This window comes from Helianthus annuus, chromosome 8 (assembly GCF_002127325.2).
Source record: "Helianthus annuus cultivar XRQ/B chromosome 8, HanXRQr2.0-SUNRISE, whole genome shotgun sequence".
Classification (NCBI taxonomy): Eukaryota; Viridiplantae; Streptophyta; class Magnoliopsida; order Asterales; family Asteraceae; genus Helianthus; species Helianthus annuus.
This window is the reverse complement of record NC_035440.2, coordinates 113,786,740-113,811,339: the sequence shown is the minus strand read 5'-3', so window position 1 is coordinate 113,811,339 and position 24,600 is coordinate 113,786,740.

Below are 24,600 nucleotides of genomic sequence, written 5' to 3'. Positions count from 1 at the left end.
AATCAGGAGATTGGATAGTATGAGGTTTTGTAAACCAAATGAGTATTGGAACTCATATGATATGGTTTAACAAAGTCCACATACTAAAATGAAACCTAACCTAAGTGCTTATGACCCCTTACGATCCGTTTAGGTAGCTTACGCTACTTTAACGCGTCGTTCGCGTAAAACGCGTTCGGAACGCCTAACTAGTCCGATGACAAGTATTATATGCCTAAACAAGTTTAATTATGTTGCATAATCAGCTAAGTGACAAAAGTTTGGGTTACATATGCTTAAATATCAATTATGCATAAAAAAGGTTATTTTGGTAACTACTTAAACGAAGTGACCATAAGGTATAACCTCGAAAGGTTATTCCCTATACAACTATGGTCACCTAATGTGTTTGGTCGAATCCTATAGATCGACCAAACGGGTTTAGTTCGTAAGTCTAAGCGGGTGTTTAGTCCGCTTGACTTACGACTCTACATAAGCACTAAACCTAAAGTTACGAGCTAAGCATGTCGAAACATGTTTAACTAAGTTAGAAAGCAGGTTTGGTATCAAAACAAACGGTATTGATACCTAAAAGTAGTTTGGTTACAAAATATGAAAGAATACGCATTTTGGCCGAAACTACGACTCGTCACTACACCTAGATAACGTGGTAATCAGTAGGTATAGTCAATAGGGACTATAACCATCGTGATTACGCTCACATTATGAAGTTCATACGAACTTCGCATTGACCATAAACTGGTTAATGCAGAAAGTCAAACGCAGTTTGACTTTAACGATAAAAACGAATGAAAAGAACGAAAGAATACTTACAAAAGGTCCCCGCAAGCTATGATCCGATTTACTCTCGGGTATGAAGCATAAACTTCACCTTAGAGAGCCAAAATCAGATCACTGTGGGTTTTTCAAGTGAAAGGAGGTGGGTATATATAGGAAATCTAGAACCGTTAGGATCGTTCATCGTAAAACGAGCTTCGATCTCATCCGTACACATGTGCCCATGGTTTTGTGAAACCATGGGAGCCCATAGTTTCATTAAAAGCATGTGAAAATGAGGGGAACAGCTGGAACAAGCTGGAATTTAGATTTTTCATTTTGGTCCCTTCCTAAGATAACTATGGCAGAATGTCAATTTTGGTCCCTGAACTTCAGAATCTTGCATTTCGGCTCATTTTTGACACCTTTAAGCCCCGTTATCCTCATGTCAAGGCTCTAAAATGAAGTTAAAGTATAGGGAACTCAAAACATGTTCAAAATATCTCGGATGTCGGTTCGTTTGGTCATACGGTTGCGTTGTTTGGTTAATTACGACGAAACACGAACGAATGCGAAAAACGATCCAAATTACGCGACGAATGGAATTTTATCATGCCAATCAATAAAATAAAATATTTTAATGATTACATAATGTTTTGGATGTCCGGATGTATTCAGAACGTAACATATGCGCGAAAATGCAAACTTATGCACTTTTTGACGCTTTTAGTCCCTGAATGACCAAAAAGTTTATTTTCAGCACACCGAACCCCTCAAAGCCTATTTCTAAGCTATGTAAAGGATATTTAGGGTATGTTTAACTTATGGTCATGTTCCGGAATGTTCATTACAGTACAAATCGGCATACTTTCGCAGTTTGTCGAAATTAGTCCCTGTAAGCGAATAAACTTGATTTCGCCAAACCAAACCCTCCAAAACTTATTTCTAAGTTATGTATAGGTTATTTAAGGTATGTTAAGCGTATTTCACTATTCTGGAGTGTTCGTTGCATTAAACTGGTTATATTTGCCCATCAGTGCGCGCATAACCTTCTAGAAAGCGATTTAAAGCTTGAAATCGAACAAGAATTGATATGTACAAACGATACACATATTTTTACAAATCCCAAGTATGAAATACAATATTTCATTGGTTTGGTATTTGTTTGATGGTTGAAGTGACACAGGTGTCACACTTACTAGTGTGTTTAGTAAGCCTAGTTACCCTTTAAAGTGTGGTTATTTATTTAATAACTTCATTCTTGAAGAAATTAGATCTTCACAACTTGTAAATCACTTTTCTAAAAATACTTCTTCTTGGGTTTTTCTTGTTAGATACATGATCCTACTCTTGATTAACCTTTAAAAATGTGATTAATTTCCTTAAGAACCAGGTTTATGTAAATCTTGTTATTTAACTTAGTTTCTTGAGAAAACTATCTTTGAACTTATCCACTTACAAGGCTTATATTATGTTTAAATCATCATCACACATGAAAACAATTTTTATTATTCAAGTTCATGTATACATAAAGTATGATCATCTTGGTTTTTCACAAGATCATTACCTCAACTTGCTAGATCATGTGTTTAATCACAATCTAGGAAGTTTCATATGATGGTTTACATCATAAACACAAATAATCTATCATCAAGAAGCAAAACAACAGTTAACAATATGTATTCTTATGGTTTTGAGCTTTATGTTAAGAATTATCTTCTTATTCTTTAGTGTTCTTCATTATTAGTTATATACATATACTTTTAACCAACAGAATAAGAAGTAAGAAGATATTATAAAAGCCTTACTACTAGCACAAGGCTAGGGATGAAACTTAAAAAGATGAAGATGATAAACTAGGTGGTTAATAGCAAATGGTGAAGGTCCTTCAATCTCCAAAGCCACCAAACTCCTTTGTATGACTTCTAGCACCCTTGTGAGTGTCCGGATTGTATGAGATCAAAGGAATGAAGGTGGTGGTGTGTGGGTTGGGTTCGGCCAAGAGGGGGAGGAGGAGAAAAGAGAGTAAGTGTGTGTTCGAGTGTGTGTAAGTTATAAGTTCAAGATCTCAAGGGTTCTTCTTATAACCATTCTAACATATTAACCTATGGTCCTTATGTTCTAATCAACCCAACAAGATCAATTAAACAAATAAAAGAAATCAAGGGTGGGCCACCCTTGTTTAACCGTCCATAGGTGGGGGGGGGGGGGTCTTGGTTAGGATGCAATGGTAAGTTAAGTTATTTTGGTTGAAATCAAATGTCTAGTTAGTGTATTATGTGTGTTATATCTTTATAGGATATGTTATGATGTTCGAGGATCGTAACTAGCTTGGTAATATCAAAACAGTGCTTCTAGTGTAATTTTGATGTTTCGTGTAGTGTCCGGTTGTTTGGTTAGATACTGGTTTGTTAATGTGCTAAAGTTGCAGTTTAGTGTGCTTTATGTATCCTTTTGTGACAGTTTTAATTCCCGACACTTAGGAAAGCATTCAGGACCATTTAGTCATATTTTTGCATGATACTAGCTTGTTAAAATGCCGATTTTTGCTGAATTTTGCAGAATTCTGCACTTTGGGTGAGTTTTAGGCATTTTCCGACACTTAAACTATCCTTAGAAAGGCAGTTTTGTGATCCTTACTTTCCTACACACTATACTAGTGTAATACTTGGTTTCTGGCTCATTTTGTGTCTCATTGCACTGTCTGTCTATGTGCTGAGTTCTGTCAGCATTTTTTTGAGTTACCCACCACTGTGCTAACTGTGCTTTGTGCATCATTCTTGTCAATAAGGTTTGTATGTAATAATGACGTGACACTATGCAATATGTGATGCACATGTAAGTATGATGCAGTAATCAGAAAGTAGTTAATTGTAATTCAGCACAGTCATTAGGCACTAATCATGGTTAATTAATTGTACGGATACCTGGATATTTGACAGTTGTCACATTCTCCCCCTGTTAAGAAAATTTCGCCCCGAAATTTAAGTTCTGCTACTAGCTGTAGGGGAGTTGGGGAACAAATGCGGGTATTTTGCTTTCATGCGGTCCTCACGCTCCCAAGTGAACTCTGGGCCATGACGAGCGTTCCATCGAACCTTGACGAGTTTAACACTACTCCTACGAGTCTTGTTAACTTTCCAATCTGTAACCTCAACGGGTTCTTCGGTAAAGTGGAGTGTGTCGTCAATGTGAACTTCGTCGGCAGGAATGACAACTGTTTCTTGAGTTGGACTTTTCTTCATGTTGGATACATGAAATGTATCATGAACTCCATTAAGTTCCGCAGGTTGATCCAACTTATACGCTACAAGACCAATCCTCTCCAGGATTTTGAACGGTCCAATAAATCGTGGGTTTAACTTTCCACGCTTCCCAAAGCGTGCTACACCTTTCCAAGGTCAGGCTTTTAACAAAACCATATCTCCCACTTCAAACTCCAAAGGTTTCTTTCTTTGGTCCGCATAGCTCTTTTGTCGATCACGAGCCGCCTTAATGCGCTCTTGGATCTGTATAATCTTATCAGTCGTCTCTTGGACCAATTCGGGACCAACAAGCTGTCTATCACCCGCATCTGCCCAGCATAACGGTGATCGACACTTGCGTCCGTAGAGTGCTTCGAATGGTGTAGCTTGGATACTTGTATGGTAGCTGTTGTTATAGGAGAACTCAACCAAAGGTAGGTGAGTGTCCCAACTGCCACCCAAGTCCATTACGCAAGCTCGCAACATATCTTCAAGCGTTTGAATCGTTCGTTCGCTCGCTCTGGCCATCTGTCTGTGGATGAAAGGCAGTACTCAGATTCAACTGAGAACCAAAGGCTTCTTGGAAGGATTGCCAAATCCTTGACACGAATATTCCGTCTCTATCGGAGATAATCAAGAGAGGCACTCCATGTCGTGTAACTATCTCTATGAGGTACGACTCGGCTAGCTTACCTGTGTTATCTTTTTCTCTGATTGGCAAAAAGTGTGCAGATTTTGTCAGACGGTCCACAATTACCCAAATCGTCTCATGACCTCTGGGTGTCTTTGGCAGCTCTGTTGTGAAGTCCATTGAAATCTGCTCCCACTTCCACATTGGTATCTCGGGTTGCTGTAGGAGACCTGAAGGCTTCTGATACTCGGCCTTTACCTTGGCACAAGTGAAACATTTTCCAACATAAGTTGCAACATCGCCTTTTAGTCTTGGCCACCAGTAAAAATCCTTTAGATCTTGGTACATCTTCTCCGATCCTGGGTGGACCGAGTACCTTGATTTGTGAGCTTCATTGAAAATAACGTCTCTAAGACCTCCAAAAAGGGGAACCCAAATTCGTCCCATGAAACACAAGGTTCCTTCCTCATTGGGTAGTAACTTCTTCTCCATCCCACGAAGATACTCATCCTTAAGATTCTCCTTCTTAAGAGCTTCTCTCTACGCAACACAAATGCGCAACGAGAGGTCTGTTTGTATAATCATTTCCAAAGCCCTAACCCTTATGGGCTTGATCCTCTCTTTTCGACTCAAGGCGTCTGCTACCAAATTCTCCTTTCCTAGGTGATATTTGATTTCACAATCATAATCATTTAACAACTCAACCTATCGTCGATGTCTCATGTTAAGCTCCTTCTGATCGAATATATGCTGTAAGCTCTTATGATCTGTAAAGATTGTGCATCGGGTGCCATACAAGTAATGTCGCCAAATATTCAATGCAAACACCACTGCGCCTAATTCCAAATCATGCGTAGTGTAATTCTTTTCATGAACTTTTAACTGGCGTGAAGCATATGCGATAACCTTTTGTCGCTGCATCAGCACACAGCCTAATCCCTCACGCGAGGCGTCACAATATACCAGAAAGTCATCGGTGCCTTCGGGTAGGGATAAGATAGATGCATCACAAAACTTGCTCTTTAACAACTGAAATGCTTCTTCTTGCTTGTCTCCCCAATCATACCTTTTATCCTTCTGTGTAAGGGAGGTACGCGGTTGAGCAATTTTAGAAAAATCCTCAATGAATCTGCGATAATACCCTGCCAAACCTAGGAGCTGACGGATCTCGGTTGGCGTCTTCGGAGTTTCCCAATCCTTAATCGCCTCGATCTTGGTGGGATCCACATGGATTCCATCTTCGTTTACCACATGACCAAGGAATTGTACCTCACGCAACTAGAATTCACAATTCGAGAACTTTGCGTATAATTTCTCTTTCTTGAGCAGCTCTAAGATGGCACTAAGGTGTTGCTCATGCTCTTCCTTCGTCCTTGCATAAATCAAAATATCGTCGATAAACACAATCACGAATTTATCAAGATATGGCTTGCAGACTGTATTCATCAAATCCATAAATACTGCTGGCGCGTTTGTCAACCCAAACGGCATTACAAGAAACTCGGAGTGTCCATATCGAGTTCTAAAGGCAGTCTTTGGTATGCTTTCTTCTTGTATTCGCAACTGGTGATATCCTGATCGAAGGTCGATCTTGGAGTAGTAACTCGAACCCTGTAGTTGATCAAACAGGTTATCAATCCTCGGCAAAGGATACCGATTCTTAATGGTGAATTTGTTTAGCTCTCGGTAGTCGATACACATACGAAAGCTACCGTCCTTCTTCTTTACAAACAGAACTGGAGCTCCCCAAGGCGAGAAGCTTGGTCTAATGAATCCCTTATCTAATAAGTCCTGAAGCTGTGTCGACAGCTCTTGCCTCTCGGAAGGCGCAAGTCGATAAGGTGCCTTAGCTACAGGCGCGGTCCCTGGAACTAAGTAAATGTGGAATTCGACTTGTCTCTGCGGCGGCAATCCTGGCAAGTCTTCGGGGAAAACTTCAGGATATTCCCTCACAACTGGGATATCTTCCAGCTTTGGCTCATCGGCTTCTTTGTCCACAACGTGCGCCAAGAAAGCAACACATCCTTTCTGCAAACATTTTCGGGCTTTCAGACAACTGATAATCCGTAGAGGCGTATCCTGCTTCTCCCCATGAATCACGATCGTCTCTTCATTCGCCAATGGAACACGGATAATTTTCTTATGGCATACAATCTCAGCTCGATTACTTGACAACCAATCTATTCCAACTACCACGTCAAAGCTTCCCAACTCGGCTAGCGGAGGATCAAGCGTAAACTCATGCTCTCCAAGTTCTATCACACAACTTCTAATCACTTCATTTGTTTCTACTAGCTTTCCATTAGCTAGCTCTATCGAGTATGGAATATCTAGCTCTTCGGCAACTAACCCAAGTATATTCTTAAATTCTAGGGAAACGAAGCTATAATCAACACCAGTATCGAATAGCACAGATGCAAAGTGTTGGTTGATAGGGAACGTACCAGTGACTACATTCGGATCTTGTCGAGCTTCCCTAGCTCCGATGTTGAAAACTCTTCCCTGGGCTTGGTTGTTCCTCGGGCAATCATGCTTGAAATGCCCAACATCTCCACAATTAAAGCAACCTGGTCCCCGAGCATTTCCATTTCCATTTCCGCCCTGGTTGTTGTTTGCTCCACGGTTCCCGTTACCAGCTGGGTTTCCATTACCACCACGGTTTCCATTACCGCGATTTCCTCCTCGATTGTGGTTTCCATACCCATTCCCACCACGGTTACCGTTTCCATTTCCGTTGCCATTACCTCTCTGACCACCATTACCACGACCGGCACCATACCAGCATGTCTCCTTGGCATGGCCAACTTTTCTGCACGTCTCACACTTTCCAGCTCGGCATCGTCCAGTGTGATGAAACTGACACACATCGCATTTGGGCAAGGTGCCCATATATCCTTTTCCTCTAACCTCGGCACCGGTAGCAGCAGTAGTAGCACTAGCTTGTGCTTCAACTGGTGGGTTAGCGTCTCTATGCTTGTTGGTATTGTTGTTTGCACGCGTACTTTTCATGAAGTTTGAGAATTTCCTTTTGTTTTCACCAGACGACTCAACATGAGTCTTCTTCTACTTTTGGTCAAAGATCGAGAACTTGTTCAACCTGATTGCTTCTTCAGTCAAAGCCATGCTTAAATCGATGGCTTCAGTGATCGTTGGAAGCTTCGATGTCGTCACCATGCTCATGATTTGGGGTGCCAATCCCCAAATAAAATGTCACACCCCCAAAATCCACCTGCGGAGTATCACCGCTTGGGAGCGTGACTGACCAGGATCAAGCCACCAATCATATTGAACATGTAATTAATATCAAGTAAAATAAATGTAAACCAATCAGTCAATACAATAGGTGTTCAAAACATAATCATAGTTTCAAAGTGTAGCGGAAGCATAAGTATGAAAACCCAATGTGTAACATAAGTTCAAATGTTTAAATGTTTTAACATGGCATCCACGATCCATGCTCCACAACGACCTGCTCCTCCCTGTGCAAGCTCCATGTATTTAACGACCTGCAAGGCATGTAACAGAGGATCAACAACTAGTTGAGCGAGTTCACAATTTATAGTTCGGTATATGTAATAGTATAGTAAGCCTTGTATTCGTTCATTAAGTCATGTATCGTAATAGTTCGTATCGCGGCCCTTCAGGCATGTATGCGAAGATTAGGGAAAGTTCTCAAGTATTCTAGACTAGGCATGTTTGTATCGCGGCCACCCGGCACCTGTACGAAGCTTTAGTGTATAGTTCGCAGCCTTCCTAGGCATGTGTGCGAAGATTAGTCATATTATCGCAGCCAACCCTGGCATGTGTGCGAAGATCTTTCATATTATCGCAGCCAACCCCGGCGTGTGTGCGAAGATCAGTTCTATAAGCATCACTAGTCTAGCAGTATCTTAACCAATCACATTCCTCACCCGAGGATCATATCACGACGTTCCATTATCTAGAGAAGTACAAATAAATAAATCAATCCCATTCCCACCCTGGGAACCCCATGCCTTGGCTGTGTGAACTCACCTTGATTTGCTCGGTATGTTATTGCTTCTAGGGTTTATCGAATGTCTAAGTCCGTTACACACTACCTTGAATATGTTGCACATGATACGATGTAAGTGTTTGCATAAAATTAGGGTTTACAATTGTTTAAAAATCCAAACAACAGTGATTTCGTGATATGTTTACAGATGTACGTGACGTAGATTACACACACATATAGTATCATACAGTAACATTCGGTAGTACACAGTCATATACGGAACACGTAATAAGCTTTAACACTGGTGCTTGTCCTAAACTTAGGCTACACATCACTTATAATGCTCAGACAACATCATTCAAATCATGTGCCCATCATCACCAATTTCGTTGTTCAATATTAGCAGTTTAATATAATCATGTTCTGCATGCATACAATGGAACCACATTTATATATCATTCCTTATTCGATCGTCAGAATAATCAAGTCATCATTCTAAAACGATACGACAGTTGCTAAAACATGAAACCAAGACCAAGTGTTGTTGTGAAGGTCGGACTAGGCATAACAAGGAAAAATCGGACAAGGGCATCTACAAAACTCGGACTAGGGGTGGGGATTTGGGGATTAAAAGTCGGACCAAAGTGGCTAGGGGTTAAAATTCGGACAACATAGGTGGAGGGTCACAAAGGTCGGACATGGGGGGTTTCCTCATGAAACTCGGACCCCCCCCCTCATGTGTTAAAAGTCGGACAAAGTGTCATGGTTAAAGCTCGGACCATGACACTCCCTAAGAAACTCGGACCTCCATGTGTTTGACAAAGCTCGGACCCCATTTCTTATACAAAAGTCGGACTGGATCCTTTCTTTTCCAAAAATTCGGACAACACTCTATACATATAAAATTCGGACCACTAAACCCCTTTAAAGATCGGACAACATACATGTGATAAAGAACTCGGACCCTTTAGCATTACACAAAAACTCAGACAACATAATAATCCTTTGCATCTAATCACTTATTTCATTAAAGGTCGGATCCTTATGCATGATATATAAAACTCGGACATCAGCACATCAAAAGTCGGACCATTATCACTATAACAAAAACTCAGACAATACAATCCAAAGCTCTAACCTAAACCATGGACTAACAACATACGTGATTTTTACCAAGACAATACAGCATCACAACGGTTACACTTCAACATTCATACGATCCAAAAACCCTAATTACATTGTGGCAGTCTAGCATCAATCCGATTATCCAACTAATCATGTATTCTTAATCACCAGGCAAATCGATCAAGCAACTATTCAATATCATTGTCAACATAATCCGAATCAAATCAAGAATCGCAGAATATTATATGAAGAACTAGGGTTTTCATGAACATATAATCAAGAATCAAGAATTGATATTAATCAAACAATCAATTAAGGTTTACAAGTATTACAATGATCAATAAACAATTACCTTGAATGATTTTTAGAGAAGGAGAGGAATCAAGAGTGATGAATATCTTGGTGATGATGATTGCCAGAGAAAGTGAAAGTACGTGCTTGGATTTTTGTGTAGTGACAAGTGAAAAGGGATTAGGGTTAAGAATCTCTAGGATTTCACTAATTACCCTCTACCTCCCTAAGTATCATATTTTACACATGCACACCATCTCACATCAATTTCACAGTTTCACCACCAAGTTCACATATTTGACAAGTCTATCACAATTAACACATAACCATGCACAAACGCACAATATACTTCATTGAATCAAAACGTATACAATTCCATAGCAATCAATTGTGCAAATAAACAACTAATTAATACACGAACGTGCAATAAATGCGAAATAGAAATCTTGGAAATTCGAGTTGTCACATTATCCCCAACTTAAAAGAAATTTCGTCCCGAAATTTGGTACGCACTCACTGAGGAAGCTAGGTAAGCTGTATCGTTCACTGGTTTTCCTGGGGTGTCACATCATCCCCCCGTTGATTTCGAATTTCGTCCCGAAATTCCGCAGTAGTAGCTTCAGTCTCAGTAGTGGTTGCATTGGTTCCGAATAACTGGGGGTACTTTTCTGTCATCTGGTCTTCGCGTTCCCAGGTGTACTCTGGGCCACGTTTGGAGTTCCAACGAACTCGGACAAGAGGGATTCTCTTGTGCTTGAGGACCTTAACATCCCGGTCCGTGATTTCAACTGGTTCCTCGACGAACTGCAACCGCTCGTCGATAGTGAGTTCCTTGAAAGGAATTATGAGAGTCTCATCTGACAGGCACTTCTTCAGATTCGACACGTGGAATACGTTGTGCACTGCACCGAGTTCAGCTGGTAGGTTCAGTCTGTGGGCTACTTTGCCTATTCTTTCAGTGATCTCGAACGGTCCAACATAACGTGGATTGAGCTTGCCTCGTTTACCAAATAGAACCACACCCTTTCAGGGTGAGACTTTGAGTAATACCCGGTCCCCGACCTGAAATTCCAATGGCTTCCTACGCTTATCCGCGTAGGCTTTCTGACGGTCGCGTGCTGCCGCCATGCGTTGTCGTATTTGTGCAATCTTTTCTGTGGTATCCACTATAAGTTCTGGACTCGTGAGTTGACTATCCCCCACCTCCGCCCAACAGAGAGGTGACCGGCATTTACTCCCGTACAATGCCTCGAATGGAGCGGCTTGTATGCTGGTGTGATAACTGTTGTTGTATGAAAACTCCACTAACGAGAGATGCTTTTCCCATCCGTTGCCGAAATCAATAACACATGCCCGAAGCATGTCTTTTAGAGTTTGGATCGTGCGCGCAGACTGCCCATCCGTCTGAGGGTGATAAGCCGTGCTCATATCTAACCGAGAGCCAAAAGCTTTGTGCATTGCTTGCCATAGTTCTGACGTGAATCGTGCATCGCGATCCGAAATGATAGATGTGGGCACCCCGTGCCTCGAGACTATTTCCTTTACGTATAGGTCTGCTAGTGTGGAAAACTTGTCTGTTTCTTTGATTGCTAGGAAGTGAGCAGACTTGGTGAGTCGATCCACGATCACCCAAATAGTATCGTTCCCACGCTGGGATCTAGGTAGGCCTGTAACGAAATCCATGGAAATTTCTTCCCATTTCCATTGTGGTATCTTGGGTTGCTGAAGTAGGCCTGAAGGTTTCTGGTATTCAACTTTGACTCTCGCACAAGTCAAACACTTGCCGACGTAAGTTGCGATAAGAGCTTTCATGTTTGGCCACCAATACGTTGTTCTAATATCATGATACATTTTATCCGACCCCGGATGTACTGAGTAGCGAGACTTGTGCGCTTCATCCATCACAAGTTCGCGTAGACCGCCATATAGTGGGACCCAAATGCGCCCCGTTACATAGTAAGCACCGTCTTCCTTCTGTTCTAATCGTTGCCTTGAGCCGCGCAAGGCTTCAGCCTTAACGTTTTCTGGTTTCAATGCTTCCACCTGAGCATCTCGTATTTGTGCAGGGAGATCAGACTGAATAGTGAGCTGCAAAGCTCGTACACGCCTAGGTAAAGTATCCTTTCGACTGAGAGCGTCAGCCACAACATTGGCCTTGCCTGGATGATACTTAATAGCGCATTCATAATCATTTAGTAGCTCGACCCATCGTCGTTGACGCATATTCAATTCCTTCTGCTTGAAGATATGCTCGAGACTCCTGTGATCGGTGTAGATAGTGCACTTGGTACCGTACAGGTAGTGTCGCCATATCTTGAGCGCGAAAACAACAGCTCCCAGCTCTAAATCGTGTGTCGTGTAGTTCCGTTCGTGAATTTTGAGTTGCCGCGAAGCGTAGGCAATAACTTTATCACGCTGCATCAGTACGCAACCAAGCTCCTGTATCGATGCGTCACAAAAGACCACAAAATCGTCTGTGCCCTCTGGCAATGAGAGAATAGGCGCGCTGCAAAGCCTATCCTTTAAGTACTGGAAAGCATTTTCCTGAGTGTTGCCCCAACGGTAGGTGACACCCTTCTGTGTCAGTAGTGTAAGCGGCTGTGCGATCTTTGAAAAGTCTTTAATGAATCGTCTGTAGTACCCCGCCAAACCCAAGAATTGGCGTATCTCTGTTGGTGTACGTGGTGCAGGCCAGTTCCTGATCGAATCTACCTTGGATGGATCGACATGAATCCCATCCTTGTTCACCACATGGCCTAGAAAGTGGACTTTACGAAGCCAGATGTCGCATTTAGAAAACTTGGCGTACAATTGTTCCTTTCGAAGAAGTTCCAAGATAAGTCGTAAGTGCTGCTCGTGTTCCTCCTGACTCTTGGAGTAGATCAGAATGTCGTCGATGAAGACAATGACGAACTTGTCAAGATAGGGTTTGCACACCCCGTTCATAAATCCATGAAAACTGCAAGCGCGTTCGTAAGCCCAAATGGCATAACTAGAAACTCGTAGTGACCGTAGCGAGTTCTGAATGCTGTCTTGGGGACGTCCTCATCCCGGACTCTCCGCTGATGATACCCTGGCCTCAGATCAATCTTGTAGTAGTAGCTCGACCCTTGCAACTGGTCGAATAAGTCGTCAATGCGTGGAAGAGGATAACGGTTCTTCACTGTGACCTTGTTCAGTTCGCGGTAATCGATGCACATCCTGAAAGTGCCATCCTTCTTTTTCACGAATAGTACTGGAGCTCCCCAAGGCGAAAAGATAGGTCGGATGAATCCCTTATCCAAGAGTTCTTGTAGCTGCGTCGATAGTTCTTCCAATTCGGATGGAGCTAAACGATACGGTGCGTGAGCTATAGGTGCTGTCCAGAACTATAGGAATGAGGTCGATAGGAAGTGTCTGACCAGCGAGGATAAGATTACAACCCTGAACTATGTACGGCCTCTAGACCTTTACCATTAACTAACACTACAACACGTTGGGTGTTCAAGGGAGTTGGTGTACGTTTTAACAATTTACTCATTTTCAAAGACATATAACTCGTATCTGCACCCGAATCAAACAAAATAGTAACATAAATATCGTCGAGAAGAAACTTACCCATAACGACGTTGGGATCATTTCTGGCATCACCCTGCCCCAACACAAATGCACGACCCCTTGCTTCATTGCCGTTGTTGTTCCCACCGTTATTGTTGTTCCCATTGTCCTGGTTGTTGTTGTTATTGTTATTGCGATTCTGTTTCAACTGGGGACAATCACGCTTGAAATGACCTTCAGCCCCACACTGAAAACATCCCCTGTTACCCCGCTGATGCTGCTGCTGATGCTGGTTCTGTGGAGCTGGTGGTGGGTGTTGCTGACTCTGATTTGCAGGTCGCGAACTCCTGCAGTCTTTAGCTTCATGCCCTAACTTGAGACATCTCTGACATCGTTCTTTACGACACCGCCCGCTGTGGTGTCTGTTGCACTTATTACACAGTGGGTGAATTCCCCGATATCCACCCTGCCCCTGACTGCCTGATGTCTGCTGACTCGGATTCTGGTAGTCGTTTCTCTTACGTTGCTGTGCTTGGGACTGAACACAAACTGATCCCCTGCTGGAATCCCCCTCCCATTTTTTCTTGTTGTCACTGGGAGTAGCATAAGTAGTAACAGCAGTAGTGGTAGCCCTGATGCGTTTTGGCAGCTTGTTCTGTTCCACTGCCTGATCCGTAATACGATGAGCAAGGCGCTGAATAGCCTGGATATTATCAAGATTAGCCGATGTCAGATGGCTCTGGATTTCTGGCGCTAACCCCTTGAGATACAACTCTATGCGCTTGATTGGAGGGTCCACCATAGTTGGACACAACACAGCCAGCTCGTTCGACCGTTTAGTGTAAGCTTCAATCTCTGACCCAGTCATTTTCAAATGATAGAACTCATCTTCCAGCTTGTGGATGTCTTCTCGAGTGCAGTATTCACGTTTAATCAGTTCCTTGAAGTCATTCCAAGGGGTGGCGTTAGCAGCTGCCAACCCTAAGATCTGCACTTGCGCGTTCCACCAAGTTAACGCGATTCCTTCCAAAGTGCCAGTGGCGTACTTCACCCTGCGATCCTCAGGGCATTCACACATTTCGAATACCGACTCTAACTTCTCAAACCAATGGAGGAGTCCCACTGCCCCCTCGGTTCCACTGAATGTGCCTGGACGACAGTCCATGAAGTTCTTGAAAGTGCAAACGGGCTGATGAGCGTGTTGACCTCCTGCGTTTGCAGCTGCAAGTGTCGCAGCTACTCGTTCATTGATAAGTGCCGTCAACTGGTCTTGAGTCATGTTCACACGTCCAGACATGATCTTCATAGTAAAAGTAGTGTAAGTGAGAATGGTTCGCGAGTAGTGCGATGACAGAAGAGTGTAAGCACGTAGGTGTTCTCAAGCAATAACAAGTAGTGAGCAATGTAATCTAAACATACTACGAGCAAAGTTCTTTGCAATTCAAGCAAGTAGGCAATAAACATAAACCTTATTACCTAGGATGTTGAGCCTTGCACGTGGAGCGAAGCGTCGTTGTGGATCGTTGAGAGCACTGTTCTAGTTATAGTCCGGTTTTAATAAAAACGTTTTCCCATATTAAAACCAAGTTCTCTATAACCAATGGCTCTGATACCAATCTGTCACACCCCCAAAATCCACCTGCGGAGTATCACCGCTTGGGAGCGTGACTGACCAGGATCAAGCCACCATTCATATTGAACATGTAATTAATATCAAGTAAAATAAATGTAAACCAATCAGTCAATACGATAGGTGTTCAAAACATAATCATAGTTTCAAAGTGTAGCGGAAGCATAAGTATGAAAACCCAATGTGTAACATAAGTTCAAATGTTTAAATGTTTTAACATGGCATCCACGATCCATGCTCCACAACGACCTGCTCCTCCCTGTGCAAGCTCCATGTATCTAACGACCTGCAAGGCATGTAACAGAGGATCAACAACTAGTTGAGCGAGTTCACAGTTTATAGTTCGGTATATGTAATAGTATAGTAAGCCTTGTATTCGTTCATTAAGTCATGTATCGTAATAGTTCGTATCGCGGCCCTTCAGGCATGTATGCGAAGATTAGGGAAAGTTCTCAAGTATTCTAGACTAGGCATGTTTGTATCGCGGCCACCCGGCACCTGTGCGAAGCTTTAGTGTATAGTTCGCAGCCTTCCTAGGCATGTGTGCGAAGATTAGTCATATTATCGCAGCCAACCCTGGCATGTGTGCCAAGATCAGTCATATTATCGCAGCCAACCCCGACGTGTGTGCGAAGATCATTTCTATAAGCATCACTAGTCTAGCAGTATCTTAACCAATCACATTCCTCACCCGAGGATCATATCACTACGTTCCATTATCTAGAGAAGTACAAATAAATAAATCAATCCCATTCCCACCCTTGGAACCCCATGCCTTGGCTGTGTGAACTCACCTTGATTTGCTCGGTATGTTATTGCTTCTAGGGTTTATCGAATGTCTAAGTCCGTTACACACGACCTTGAATATGTTGCACATGATACGATGTAAGTGTTTGCATCAAATTAGGGTTTACAATTGTTTAAAAATCCAAACAACAGTGATTTCCTGCGATATATGTTTACAGATGTACGTGACGTAGATTACACACACATATAGTATCATACAGTAACATTCGGTAGTACATAGTCATATACGGAACACGTAATAAGCTTTAACACTGGTGCTTGTCCTAAACTTAGGCTACACATCACTTATAATGCTCAGACAACATCATTCAAATCATGTGCCCATCATCACCAATTTCGTTGTTCAATATTAGCAGTTTAATATAATCATGTTCTGCATGCATACAATGGAACCACATTTATATATCATTCCTTATTCGATCGTCAGAATAATCAAGTCATCATTCTAAAACGATACGACAGTTGCTAAAACATGAAACCAAGACCAAGTGTTGTTGTGAAGGTCGGACTAGGCACAACAAGGAAAAATCGGACAAGGGCATCTACAAAACTCGGACTAGGGGTGGGGATTTGGGGATTAAAATTCGGACCAAAGTGGCTAGGGGTTAAAATTCGGACAACATAGGTGGAGGGTCACAAAGGTCGGACATGGGGGGTTTCCTCATGAAACTCGGACCCCCCCCCCCCTCATGTGTTAAAAGTCGGACAAAGTGTCATGGTTAAAGCTCGGACCATGACACTCCCTAAGAAACTCAGACCTCCATGTGTTTGACAAAGCTCGGACCCCATTTCTTATACAAAAGTCGGACTGGATCCTTTCTTTTCCAAAAATTCGGACAACACTCTATACATATAAAATTCGGACCACTAAACCCCTTTAAAGATCGGACAACATACATGTGATAAAGAACTCGGACCCTTTAGCATTACACAAAAACTCAGACAACATAATAATCCTTTGCATCTAATCACTTATTTCATTAAAGGTCGGATCCTTATGCATGATATATAAAACTCGGACATCAGCACATCAAAAGTCGGACCATTATCACTATAACAAAAACTCAGACAATACAATCCAAAGCTCTAACCTAAACCACGGACTAACAACATACGTGATTTTTACCAAGACAATACAGCATCACAACGGTTACACTTCAACATTCATACGATCCAAAAACCCTAATTACATTGTGGCAGTCTAGCATCAATCCGATTATCCAACTAATCATGTATTCTTAATCACCAGGCAAATCGATCAAGCAACTATTCAATATCATTGTCAACATAATCCGAATCAAATCAAGAATCGCAGAATATTATATGAAGAACTAGGGTTTTCATGAACATATAATCAAGAATCAAGAATTGATATTAATCAAACAATCAATTAAGGTTTACAAGTATTACAATGATCAATAAACAATTACCTTGAATGATTTTTAGAGAAGGAGAGGAATCAAGAGTGATGAATATCTTGGTGATGATGATTGCCAGAGAAAGTGAAAGTACGTGCTTGGATTTTTGTGTAGTGACAAGTGAAAAGGGATTAGGGTTAAGAATCTCTAGGATTTCACTAATTACCCTCTACCTCCCTTAAGTGACTTGAAAATTACCATGAGGTGGGTTACTTCCAGAGGTACCTCCGCTATGTTCAGAGCGCAAGGCCACATGTTGTGCGATTGCCTGTGAAATCCGTTCTTGCAGTTCTGCCTCTGTTGTGGGCAACTGATTGTTCCTTCGTGGAGGCATCTTCTAGAAGAAAATTGTATCGGTTAGGTCATAATAAGTATTGTAAGTATGTGGTATGTACATGTGATAGCCTTTATCAAGCAAGTAAGCATATAATTTCTCAATTATAGCATAAGCAATTAATTCAACAATATGTTTAATGAGAACATTACGATTGAGCCTTTTCATTAATCATCGACCACAAATACAATTACATGTCAACAATATGTTTAATGAGAACATTACGATTGAGCCTTTTCATTAATCATCGACCACAAATACAGTAACATGTTGTACAAATATATCGTATCACATCAAAAGGGGTCACAAGGTCACACCACCCTTGCCCAAAATGTATATCAGTCTACAACAGTCATAAAATCAAAAAGTGGTCTTCAAAAGTCTTCTCAAGCTCGGCTCAATAGCGGTGCTCTCATCAAAAGCAAGCTACCTATATAAAACCAAAAACCGGCTATGCTGATGGTGGTGGAGGAACGGAAAGCAAGCTGCTCACATGCGCTAGCTCCTCCTCAAGATCATAAACGTGTCGCAATAGATAACTGATCTGCTGCTCCATGGTGAAAAAATCGAACATCAAAATCTGGATAAGGCAAAAGAGGAGCAGGTGGAGTCGCAAAAGGTGACAGACATGAACAAGGTGGAGGACGTGGAATCCTCTCAAGCTCCATAACTTTAAGACACAGAATCTCCTGCTGAAGCTGCAATGACAAGAGTAACTCATCCCTCGTGTAACCAACAAAGTGCGAAGGATGGTAGGGATTAGAAACTGGCATGGTATTCGGCGGAAACCATATTAGTGGCTCGCCTGGCGGTGGAGAAGTAAAATGAACAGTAGGTGTATACTAAGGCATGTGAGGAAAAGCTAAGGTCACATGTGGGTCATGGCCAGGCTGCTGGCTAGAAGGGCCTTCCCCTGGACGGGGTGGAGGGATGTCCTGCAAGAATGTGATAGGCAGGTCAGTGCGATCAACATCAGACACAATCGGGTGAAAAAGGGCAACATCAACAGGTGCATGTGCATGTGGGGGAGTGACTGGCTCAACAAAAGGGGGATCATCATCATCATCATCATCATCATCATCATCATCTATCTACCCATTGCTGGTGAAAGCGTATCGGGGGTCTATCTGACCGGCAAAAGCAGTAGGGTCAGTGGGTGCAGGAATCAGTTCTGGTATAAGTGGTGCAACATCAGGTGTGCCAAATGGGATAGGATCAAAATTAGGCAAAGGCTCAGGAGCTGGTATCAGCTCAGGATCAGCGGGTGCATCAATAGGCTGATCGACAGGAATAAAATCAAGCTCAAGTCCATGCTCATCGTCATGTGGGAGAATTGGTGCAGCCGACATGGCTGTGTCGTCATCAGTATGAGTGGCGTAACGTCGCAGTCCCACTACATGCAAGGCGGTGGATGACACAGACTCGAAGGAATCTGGAACAGAATGATCAGAGGAAACCTCAATGCGGAACAAAAATGACATCCTCAGCTAGAACTCCATCACCCTGTGCATCATCAGGGGGACCATTAATAAAAAGATCGACATCATCATCAAACAAGTCATCAAAAGGCATATCCTCGAAAGGAAAGGCCGCAAGAGGCAAAGGGGCGAGGATCGGTGCCACAATATGCTCACCATTGGGATGACCGATGATAAGATGACCGTGGTCAGGAATAGGAATAAAAAGGGGATCCTCGACGGGGATACCATCAGCTAGCGGTAAATCATCGCCAAAGTCGGGTAATGCAAAAGGCTGGAAATCGTCGTCGTCCGACATCATCTCCGGGTCACTCTCGGTGTCGGAGGTAAAAATCTCTGGCTCAGGAATGATCTCATCGTCAGAAACAATAGCCATGGGGTCGACCGTATCAGATAGTCCACTCTCAAACGAAGACATATTGTCTGTAACAAAACAACCACAACATATGCACATATATCAACAAACATTATTAAGCATGTAAGTAATAACAATGTAATCACGTATTCTTCCTAGTCTTCCCAGACTACCTACCTAGTCTCTCAGACTAAGCCTCCCAGTCTCTCAGACTGAACTACTTAGTCTCTCAGACTAAACTTCCTAGTCTCTCAGACTGTCCCAACTAGTCTCTCAGACTAACTACCTAGTCTCTCAGACTGAACCACCCAGTCTCTTAGACTGAGCTACCCAGCCTCTCAGACTGAACTATAAACGAATTCTTTGAAATGTGTTTCACGTCTTTTATTGTAGGATCGGATTCTGACCCGAACGAGTCAATCAGAGGAGTTTGATCAGATACAGGTGCGGAAAACAAGTACCTGACGTAGAAACAGCTAGATATCTTCTTAAATCTCTTTTCTGATTAATTTGACAGCTTTTACATTCAATTCTCACACCGGCAGCACCTCGGTATGGAAATCAGAAGGTTACAAATGAGGTCCTCTTTTGTGGTATATATAGGTGAGTAGGTTCCCTTATACGGCATGTCCATATAAGCGAACCGGATAGGTTCCCTTATACGGCATGTCCGTATAAGCGGGCCTGACATAAAAGAGGACCTACTATGTCCGTATAAGCGGACCTACACTCTAAAACACGTAAACTCTCCAGTTTTCTCGTAAAACACGCCCTAATCTATACATTATAATGAAAGACTCGATCTAAGACAAAATCAACAAATGTAGTGCACCAACAGACTCCCCCTCAGATGTTGATGGAGTCGACTATCGAGTCACAACAATGCCATGTCTTCACATCTACAGTCTTTATCAGTCTCTGGGCTTTTCTTTCTCTCTATCTTCAGACTCCCCCTCTCGATTTACTGGTATTCCTTTGTTCTTCAGTAACATCTTCAGGATCGTTGTCTGGCTGTCCATCTAACAGCTTCTCATCTTATCCTGCAAGAGCTCTACCTCAAAGTAAATTTCTTTCACATATATATTTCAAACATATAACCCTGCACCAATTCAGACTCTCCTTTAAAACAAACACAGATTTTGATGAACCACTTGAAAGGTTAGATTATGAAAACATTAAATTTCACACAAACACTCCCCCTCAAATATTGCTCATCATGTTTAGCACTCGGAATTTTGAAAATCAGCTATTCAACATCAGTTGTCGAAAATCTTTTTGACTTTTTCAACAATTTATGCTAAAACACACTGAAAATCTTTTTGGATTTTGAAATAAAGAAAACTGTAATGCAGTAATGAAAATATTTACAGACAATATTTTTTTGAGTTCGTGTAAGAGGATCATATCAGTTTATGAGACATGTCACTAGCACCGTTAAGCTTGATTGCATTTTCAGTTCAAAACAATTCACCTAGATTGTCAGTATATCGGTCCACTGAAATTTTCACACAAAGTTCAATTGATCCGAGATACGATATTAATGTCTTAAGAACTTAAACTTATCCGTGTGTCCCACTACTTCAATATACTCCCGTATCCAGATCCCAATATTCAGTCTTACAGGTGAGTATACCACAGATGATATCTGTTCAGGGGTTAAATGTGAAACCGTGAGAGCTCAAGTCAGAACTTCCGTTCAGCAGAGAGATGACGGCTCGACTTTTGGTGTGTCCCCTTTAGAGGATCTTTTGATTACAACAGCAGCGACTATCAATTTTATTGTTTCATCAGCTTGCTGAGGGCGATGCTGTGTTTCAAGCATTTGCGGAAAGCATTATCCGGGGACTAGGTCAGTACTTCCATACAGCAGAAGTCCCGGGATAATACCCCAGATATCACTGAGCATAAAGACCTAGTATCTCAGAATAAGGGACCTATCAAACAAGATTTCAGGGGTTACCTATATATCCAAGTTTGTGTTAACCCACAGAACAAGCAAGTTTGAAATTTAGTTTATATCTCGTCACAATTTACTAAATGTGTAAAAACCTACTGGCATATCCTCAGTGAGATTGTTTATCACATTTTATCTTTACATTTCTTTAGCATGTTGTGACAGCCTACTGATGTACTATCATTTCCTCTTTTCACAACGAAACTCATTTTTGAATTTTATCATGTTTTTGTCTTTTTCAAATTTTCTAATGTTTTTGGATTTTCTGAAATTTCCCTACTCCCCCTAAAATGCAAACACATTTCAAAGAAAATTTGAAAACTTCTAGACTCTTGACCCACTAGAAACATGAAAAGTAAAACAAACTGTACAGAAACTTGACAACTGACATCGAATCACATCAAATCGCCATTCACTAGGCATAAACAATCTGAACTCCCCCTTTCAACAAACCATTTTCTCATTTAGATCTCAAAACACTTAAGTTTGTTTTAATCGAAATGATTTTTCCGGAAAATGAGTTTGTGTTTACCACTTTTAAGTTTACCACTTATGAAGCATGGGGATATGGTTCATCATCTTGTTTATCAATCTCATATGAATAATAAATCAAGTACAACTTAATGTCCCTGATTTATCATTTGTAGTTCAGAATCACTGTACCACTTGTAAATGTAAATTCTTCAAGGTATAACCACAAATACCACTTGTAGATCAAAAATACCACTTGTAGGTTTTACTGTAGGAATGAAACATCTACTGAAACCTTTACCACTCGTCGAATTATTCAGAAAGATGCCGATTCCTGCTTCTCAATTACCAACCTGGAAGCTCCGGCGTAGTCCTTTCACCTGTAAACATTCAAACACTATTCAAAATCTTTCAAACAAACTTTTCAAACACTAGAATGATGCCGATTCCTGATCCACGATATAAACTTGGGATCTCTGGCATAGTCCTAAGACTATCATGGAAAGCATACATCCATCCAAGTCTTCTCAGACTTGATGGATTTCAACTCTTGAGCAGTAGGATTGTATGTTGCCTTTTTTGTGGCATAAAAATCTTTAACCCCCTTTGCTCTCCCACTCAGCATTTTCCCAAAAATCTTTTTAACATTCTCGTTGAATGTTTTCTCGACATCAAAATCTTTTTTCTCAATGTAAAACTGATTTGAAATCTCAGTTTTTCCAATTTTCTTCTTAACTTCCTCAAATTTTAGTGACGGAAATTCTTCATCATTCACTAAAATTTTCTTCTCAACTTGTGGCTCTTCTGGCTTTGTGGAACCAGATTCATCGCCGACATTCACATCAACCTTTTTAACAACGCACACCTGGTTGTCTTTTTCTTTCTTTTTGTAAAAATTCTTTTCCGAACACTCACCAACCTCATATTTAGAATTTTCAAAACAATTAAGTCTATCGGTTGGTGGTTCAACATCAACAACTTTTTCTTTTAGTTTCTGAGAAACTCCATGTTTTGTTTTTGCATTTGCAGAACAGTTCCATGCAATGTGACCAGTTTCATTGCATCTGTAACAGGTACGAGTCTCCCTTTGATAAAACACTTCAGTTCCATTCTTCTTTCGCTCAGCAAGAAACTCTTGGTTTGACTGTCTCCAGAATGGTTTCTTCTGTTCTTCATCTGAGCTTCCACCTGACACAAATTCTGTTTTTGTTTTAGAATTTTTATCATTTTTATAATTTTCTGGTGGAACAAAGCCTAAAACTTTCTTTTTGTAGCTACGATTTTGGTTAGGTTTCTTTTGAAAACCCGAACCAGAATTGTAACCTTTTTTCTTGTTTAGTCGTTGTTGAACTCTTGAGGTGTAAAATTTAGGTTTTACAATAAGATTTTCATCTTTTATTTCAGAAATATTAATTTCTGTTAGTTTGAAAACCTTTTTAATCATTTCAGTTTTGACACCTCTTATTGGAAACTCTTTGTTGTAATATAATTTGTCAGAACCATTCAAAGTATAAACAACTTCGAATGTTTCATCATTCAAATTTGACTTTGATAACAAAAATTCTAAACTATAAGACCGTTTGACCGATGAATTTGGACTGTTGACTGACGAATTTGACCCTCCAGACTCAGATTTCGACTCGGACTCCTCATCAGTATCCAACACCTGATCGACCACCTTTTTAATTAACTCAGACTCATGATCGGTATCGGACGAGGTAAACGTGATATCAATGTTATCTGGTAAAACGTCAATTGTGTCGGTTTTTAACTTTATATTGACTGCTTTCTCAAGTTGCTCCTCGTTTGGTTTCCTAGGAGAATACCCATCCCAAGTTGGAGGCGGACACTTGTTATAGCTAACAGTCGGTTTCTTACCATAGTCTTTCTTCTTCTTTGGCTTCTCGTCTTGAAAAGCTTCCAATCCTGCAACAGTTGGGTAAACACGATCAATGAGATAATAAGAAGTAGAATAGCTTAACAATAACCGCCTAATTCTCTCATTTTCGATCTTTTCAGTTTCCAACTCTTGCTTCCATTTGGCACTCTCTTCAATGTAGAAATTGATCGCTTTTTGTTTTGACATCAAAGTTGCATTCATCATTGTCAGTGCCTGTTCTCTTTCTGAGTTTGTCGTTTGGAGACCAGTTACTGTTTTGTTCAAGACATCGTACGATTCTTTCACATAATTAAGGTTGAACAGTAACTGCTCCTTCTTCTTCTCGTACTCAGCTATAATGTCGTCTTTTGTTGCACATTCCTTGCAGGTTTCCAAACACTTCTTACAAGGCTTGACGACTTCAACAATCTTCTCAACCTCGATTGTTTTCACAACTTTAATCACCTTTTCTACTCCGATCACCTTTTCTTCTTCTTTCTCAACCTCGGTAATTTTTTCAGCAACACTTTCAACATTCTGAACATCATCTTCAGATTCTTTCTGTTGTTCTCTAGCAGCTCTTTTCTCCTTTAGTTTCTCCATGCGATCTGCAAAATAAACATGAAAACTTTTAGGAGAAAGATGAGTTTCAGCAACATTTATATATTTTTCTTCTTCATCATCACTGCTTTTGTCAACCGATGATTGATCAAACT